Source organism: Eurosta solidaginis, chromosome 3 (assembly GCF_040869045.1).
Source record: "Eurosta solidaginis isolate ZX-2024a chromosome 3, ASM4086904v1, whole genome shotgun sequence".
Taxonomy (NCBI): domain Eukaryota; kingdom Metazoa; phylum Arthropoda; class Insecta; order Diptera; family Tephritidae; genus Eurosta; species Eurosta solidaginis.
The window spans coordinates 74,132,242-74,138,241 of record NC_090321.1 but is presented as its reverse complement, the minus strand read 5'-3'; positions in this window follow the sequence as shown (position 1 = coordinate 74,138,241).

Sequence of the window (6,000 nt, the reverse complement as noted above, 5' to 3'; positions counted from 1 at the left end):
CGTATATCGCAGCCCACTCGTCAGAAACATGACTGTGAAAAAATAAAACTGTTGGAAATCAAGTTTTGAAGTTTGCTGTTTTTGTAAAAATATGCAAAAATTCACCCTATTTTAATCAGCACAAAGTACGGTTTCCTTTTAAGCTTAGTATCCGGGATTTCTAAAAATTATCGAACATTCAATGCTTAAACCACTAAACCCCTTTAACTTAAGCCACCGTATTTTATCTTTGTACTATACAGGTCAGCCTATAGAATTTCAGTTTAATGCTGGTTTTTTCAAGTTCGTTCTTATCAGCTGTTATCTCGAAAACGACTTCACCTGTTTAGATGAAAGTTCTTTTGCAGGTTACACCGTAGCTCTTTTTAGCTCTTAAACCTAAGACTTAGCACTTAGGATGTTTTTTGCAAGTTACCAGCTATTTGCATTTTTTAATTTTATTGGATATGCCTAAATGGGTATCAAACGACTGGTCTAAACAAAACCGCCGAACGTTATGCCTTCTATGAAAAAAAGAAAAATAAAAATAGAGTAGGTTTTGCCATAAATGTAGGCACATTCGCGCCTTAGTAGCCACTTACTGTTGACGGAAAATGCCAGACTGTGAAGGACATCGTCTATCTGGGAACCAGCATTAACAGCGAAAACAATGTCAGCGTACAAATCATACGTAGAACAACTCCCTCTTTGGCCGAGTTCGCAATTGAAAAGGAGATAAAGTCGTCTCTCGACGAACAAAAAGCACATATCATACCTGTCCTGATGTATGGCTCGGAATCATGGACAGTGTCGAGGGAAGATGAGATAGCTCTTTTAGAGTGATCTCCGGAATATTTGTGGTCCTGTCCGTATGCCGACTCTAAGAATGGAATGAGATAATATGATGAGCTATATGAGCTTTACGCAGATGTTAGGATAGTGCAACGAATTAAAGCTCGAAGACACTCCAGCGAAGAACGCATTTCAAGCGCAACCATCATTTGGAAGCAAGGGGAGACCTCCACAGAGATGTCAGAGGCAGTTGGAGGAAGACTTATTCCCCCTTGGTGCTCCCAATTGGTGTTATCGGGAAGCAGGAATAGCTAGCGTGGCTTGTTTTGAAACTACCAAAATCGCTTAGACGATTCAGAGCCAATTAGTTATGATTATGCGCTTGACAATTTGACAAAAAATTTGATTTTGAAACAAGTAAATTGTTTAATGTTGTAATGTACACAGTGGCATCCCGTCACTGTTGCCCCTAGAAATATGCAAAGTTTTCTTCACTAGAAGCAATAAAACTACGGTTTTTGAGGTTGCGTATTTGCCATGATGTAGCAAATGCATACACCCCTATTATGAACTCGTTCGATACGCGATAAACGCTTGCAATCTGTTCTACCGTATTATGAAATAAATTCTAGCGTGTGAAACCCAATCGTTAGCGTTTATCGTTTATCGTGGTATTGCCATACGCTAACTATCGCATACGCTGTTCAATTTTCTACGCTAGTTATTGTTGATAAATTTTTCCACGATACGTTGGGAACTATTTAAATAAAAGTAAATATACAATTATTACATAATCGAAAATAATCCAACTACAGGCTCATTCCCAACACTCTGTTGCAACACCCTGGGCAAGAAGCCTTAAAGTGGCACAAACCTTCAAAATATTTGGGATGGATGGCCTATTTTTACGGGCGCGCAAACTGTCTTCTATTTCTGTTAAGACATACTCTGACATAAATTTTGTTTAATTAACTTTTTTTACTTTTAGTATGTCAAGTACTTACAGTTTAGAGTTCATTTCAAGAAGATTGGAAGCATGTCTCAATTTTCTTCTTTCTGTGGAATCTATGCAAGTTTCGTCAATTTGTTCATTTGACTTTATATAAAAGGTAACAGAGGTTGCATAAAACATTTTATTATAACAGCTTTAAAAACTTTTCCCACTTTTACGTACAAGACAAATAAATTGTTAGTATTTACGATTTGTTTGCTATCTGTTTCGTATAGATTCACAAAAAATTTGTAAACAAAACTCTGCTATCATTCACAATAGTACATCTATCGTTCTTATCTCATCTTATCGTCTATCAAGCGTTTATCGTCTATCGTATGAAAATTCATAATAGGGGTGATAGCGTAATAGTAGTAGTCAGTGCACGGACTTTACCACTTTATTGGTAGATCTACCAACTTTTTGACCCATTTTCATTTTCTACCACTTCTACCACCAAAGCCCAAAAATCTACCAACATTTCCAGCTCCGACACATAAGAAGTTTTTCATATAGATGAGTTTAACACAAGCTTATGCATTATGAGTAGATTGAACGTATTTTTATGGAGAACGGTAGAATGAGCGACACTGGCGCCATCTGATATTGAAAAGTAGCCATCTCCCAAATTTTGTTCCAAGCAAACCATAAGAAGAAGAATGTGACATTTGCTTTGGCTAAGGGTGTTGGCACATTTTGCAAGTGAAATTATTCTTCCCACTGGTTGTAAATTTTCTAACATTTTCGCAATTAAAAACTCCAATATAACAATCGATTACGACACAGTAGGCGTAATAAACTTCAATTGCCAAGTCTGAAGTTCCTTCTTATTTACAAACGCAACATCTTGGTTGATTGTGGCGATATTATTGGAATGCATAAGCTTGTGTTAAACGTATCTATATGAAAAATGTCATTGTACCGCGGCCTCTCAATATATTCGCATTGAAAACGTATTTAATTGCCGAGCACGCCCAAATAACATTAAGAGGTGACACTAACCAAACTAACTAATTTTGAAAAATTTGTGCACAAATTCAAACAAGAAATAAATTTGTTTATGAAATAAATGTAGTAAATGAGCACGCAAATATTTTCCTGCGCTATTTTCATCAGTTTTTTGTGAATAATTTTGAACGAAAATAAAGAAATTTTTAAGTAAACGATATGCCGAAGTCAGTTATTTTGTGGCAGTATTTTTGGTACATTGGAAAATTGTTGTTGTAATTAGACGTTTCGGTAAATTTTCGTCAGTTGATCAAGCTCGAAATACAGGAAAAAAGCAAGTATTATATAGGCAATTTTACATGTATTTTTTTGTTTTGTTTACTTGTTTTTTAAATTGTTATTTCCATGAAATGTGCTTTATTTGTTTTACAATAAATTATCAATTATTTTGTACAAATATAAATTGTAGCTATTGTTTTCTTGGAAAAAAAATCTACCAACTTCTACCACTATTTTAATTTTTCGTGTACTAACATTCTCTTTTTAAAAGTCCGCGCACTGGTAGTAGTATATGGCGCAATAGTGGAAACATGCACTTTTTCGGTCATAGTGTATAACGCATACCAAAACTGAAAGTCGATAATAGTGGAGACATACACTTTCTAGTACTAATTTTATGCGCAAGAATATCGTAAGTGCAGATAAAGTTATGCACTAAGCAGTCCATATGAAGTTTAAGTGCATATATATATGCGAGTAAAAAAACACAGCTATGCCAAGAGAGTGCTCCCATATATGTATATATCAAGGATATATTTAAAGTGGAGAGTCACAAACATTAAATGACATGAAAGCTGGAACACACTACATAAGCTTAAACAAATATCGTTTGCCTTAACCCAATATAAAACATTTAGGTCTGATTTTTCAGGGCGAGTTTAAACTCCTGTTAGAGTTGACTAGAGTTTCACCTTGCTACTTCGGCCGCTTAAGCTGAGACAAGCAGCAAAATTTGATGTTTCCGAACAAAGTGGCCAGCTTAAACTCTAGTCAACTTGAACTGGACGTTAAACCGTCCTTACTGTAATAGAAGTTGTTAAGAAATCTCGTTAAACTCTGTCGCTTTTTTTCCGCTTTTGATATGATAATATTAGTATAATTCAGCTATTACCGGAAGGGGTTTACACATTTTGTAACCATTAGACTTTGAAACATTTTTTTAAGTGGGCGTGGTCGCAATGGTTTTGATTTACGGCTAGTAAAATTTTTAAATTTTATTCTTCGAAATGTTGCGGGTGCCACTCCCATTTCATTTTCCAAGTGTTTATTTCTATTCTATTTCACAAAATATACATACATATGAAGGAAGGATAACCTTTTTTTTTTGTTTTTTTTTTTGCGGGTAGGCTGAAAAATGCCTAATGCACCATAATTGCTGCCGTCGCAGCAACCGTGTGTCCGTATATTAAAAAAACAGTCCCGTTCTGGAACCGTCGCCCACCCCGGCAGCACTTTCGCATTACTTCAGGGTGGCGTTCCATATTTCTCATTTTTTAAGAGCCTACTGTTGTCCCCGCGTCCAGGTTCCCGCTATTTGCTCTGAGTGTCCATTTAATCGCCACTGGTTCGCATGCGCATTTCTCTGCGCTCCCTCTCAGCATCCATCAGGCGTGTCATTACTATAAATGCCATTTTGCTCACTGCAGTCCAGCACTCTTTCCTGTTGCACATATGTGATACTAAATTTCTCGTGGTAGGTTCCTCCCCAAAGACTCCATGCAAGGTGAGTCTTTCTTCGTGGAAACGGGGGCAGTGGAACATGACGTGTTCTGCGTTTTCTAACTCCGTGGTACACATTGGGCAATGAGGATCTTCCTCTATCCTACGCTTCCATAAATACTCTTTGAAACCGCCATGTCCACTCATTATCTGCGTGAGATGGTAGTTCAGTTCGCCGTGCTTCCGCTCATTCCATTGAGCTAGTTCCAAACTCGTGTGAAAGTCCAACGCCCTTTACTCGAGGCCTCCCACCGTTCTTGCCACTTAGTTATTGTTTGTGTCCTTGCTCTTTTCTTGTCTTCTTCAGATGGTCGCTCGATATTAGTGTTATACAGATCGGCCATTTCGCTTGCCAGTAAGTGCACTGGGATTTTCCGGGTTAGAACCAGGATCGCGTCGTCGGACACCGTCCGAAGGGCACTCGCTATTCTTAAAGACGCAAGTCGGTACGCTGCTAATATATATTTTTTATGTGTCTGTTTAGATCCATACCACACTGGTGCTGCGTATAATATTATTGAGCTGGTTACTGTGGACAATAGCTGACGTGTAGCTTCGCTCGGACCACCAATGTTAGGCATTATTCGCATAAGTGATCCATTAACTTTGGTAATTTTCTCCCCCACCGCTCTGAAGTGCTCTTTGAAAGTAAACTTAGAGTCAATGTGCACTCCTAAGTATTTTAAGGAATCCCTTGAGGTGATCCGGTGATCACCGACAGTTAAGACTAACTCGTTCGCCGATCGTTTGGAGCCTACTAATACCACTTCCGTATTTTGGCTAGCTAACTCCAGTCCCGTATTGGTCAGCCATTCCTTTATTCTTGCTACGGCGTCATTACATAATGCTTGAAGCAGGTCTAGTTTCTTGGCCACTACTACCACTGCAATATCATCAGCATATCCCACAATTTGCGTGTTTTCTGGTAGATCAATCTTTAGCACCCCGTTATACATTACATTCCAAAGCGTTGGATCGAGAACAGATCCCTGTGGGACTCCTCCTGTGATTTTGTACTCTTTTGCTCCTTGATCCGTGTCAAAAAGAAGTACTCTGTCTTTAAGATAGCTGCCTATTATTCTGCGTAAGTAAGCTGGAGTGCCGAAGCTTTGCAGCGCTGCCATTATCTGCATCCAGTTCGCAGTGTTAAAAGCATTCTTGATGTCCAACATAATCAGTGCACAGAACTTCCTTTTATTTAGGCCTCCAGAGATAGCTTCTCTAGCTATATTGACGACTGTTTGTATTGCATCTACGGTGGATCTTGATTTGCGAAATCCATATTGACTATTCGATAAGCCACCTGGTCTCTCTAGAGTCAGCTGTAGGCGCTCACTGATTATACGCTCGAAAATCTTCCCTAGGGAATCCAGCTTACAAAGTGGCCTATATGAGGATGCGGAATTTTCGTACTTTCTAGATCCTCGCTTGGATAAGTCCAGCGATTTTGCGCCGGGAAAAGTGTTTCAACAATAATATTCATCAGTACCGGGCACGTAGGTTACTGTGAT